The sequence below is a fragment of the Petaurus breviceps genome, unplaced genomic scaffold, assembly GCF_028583685.1.
Source record: "Petaurus breviceps papuanus isolate PSGF00001 unplaced genomic scaffold, PetGlider_PUasm1.0 91133, whole genome shotgun sequence".
NCBI classification, from domain to species: Eukaryota; Metazoa; Chordata; class Mammalia; order Diprotodontia; family Petauridae; genus Petaurus; species Petaurus breviceps.
Window position 1 is genome coordinate 34,363,106 of NW_027187419.1, and position 1,186 is coordinate 34,364,291.

The 1,186-nt window shown below is 40.6% G+C and overlaps 1 pseudogene; it reads right to left on the bottom strand.

The window, feature by feature from the left end:
• Nucleotides 1-263: 263 nt before the first annotated feature.
• Nucleotides 264-930, bottom strand: LOC138154941 (large ribosomal subunit protein uL11 pseudogene; annotated as a pseudogene).
• Between the last annotated feature and the right edge of the window lie 256 nt (nt 931-1,186).

The following is a 1,186-nucleotide window of genomic DNA, read 5'->3' on the forward strand; positions in this document are numbered from 1 at the left end:
GGCATAGATTTAGGAAGACTTGAGTTTTAATTCCAGTTCATGCACTCATCAAAGATGTGATTCTGGACAATTCATTTATCCTCTCTCAACACACACACATGCATACATATATAAATATATCACTCCCAAATATATATGTATATACATATATAAATACATTCTACTTCTAATATTTGTTATTTGTTTTTATCTTGTGCATATATCTCATTTCCTATCCTTCCTGATTCCTCCACTTTATTTCTACCTGCTACCTTGCTCTCCTATTATTTTTTTTATCAAATATTAAATTTATTGCAACAGTCTCCTTTGTAGCTTTTAACTTGATAGGCATTCAACAGCACCACTATTGATGTCATCAATGACATCATGAGGATGTTGGTCATCAATGTTGCAGCCCACAGACTGTGCTGTCCCAAGTATCTCTTTAATGGTTCCAGAGAGATCTCTTTCCAAGGACCGGTGCCTCATCTGTTGAGCAATGCTGACAATCTCATCAAGACTGATGTTTCCATTGTGTTTAATATTTTTCTTCTTCTTTATGTCCCGAGGAGATTCCTTTAGGGCTTTAATGATCAAGGCTGAAGCAGAAGGTACAACCTCGATCTGAGCCTGTCTGTTCTGAATGGTAAACTTCATTGTGATCCTTAGTCCTTTCCAGTCACCAGTTGCCTTGGCAATGTCATCACCAACCTTTTTGGGAGACAAACCCAAGGGACCAATTTTGGGGGCCAGAGCTGATGTGGCACCAACTTCACCACCAATGCACCTTAAAAACACGACTTTAATTTCATTTGGGTCAAACTTGGGCGGCATGGTGGCGACGAAGGTGGAGACTTGGCCTGGATGCTGCGGGGTGGCTTCCGGTGTCGGATGAATCTGGATTCGGGATGACAGAAAGAAGTTGCACCTTCACCACCACGAGCTGGAAGCCAAAAGCTTGCTCTCCTATTATTAACCTATCCCAGTTCCAATAATTCCTCCCTTATTTGCCTATTACCATTAATCTTTCTATATCCCCTTTAACCTATTCCCTCATCCTCTCCTCTAAAGATCCCTCCCTTATCCTCCCTCCCACCCTATCCTCTTAGTGTTTTATTCCTTTCTAAATTTAGAAGACTTTTATACTCTTCTAGGTGTATAAGAATCGTTCCCTCCTTAACCCATTCCCAATGAAAGTAGGTTCTCA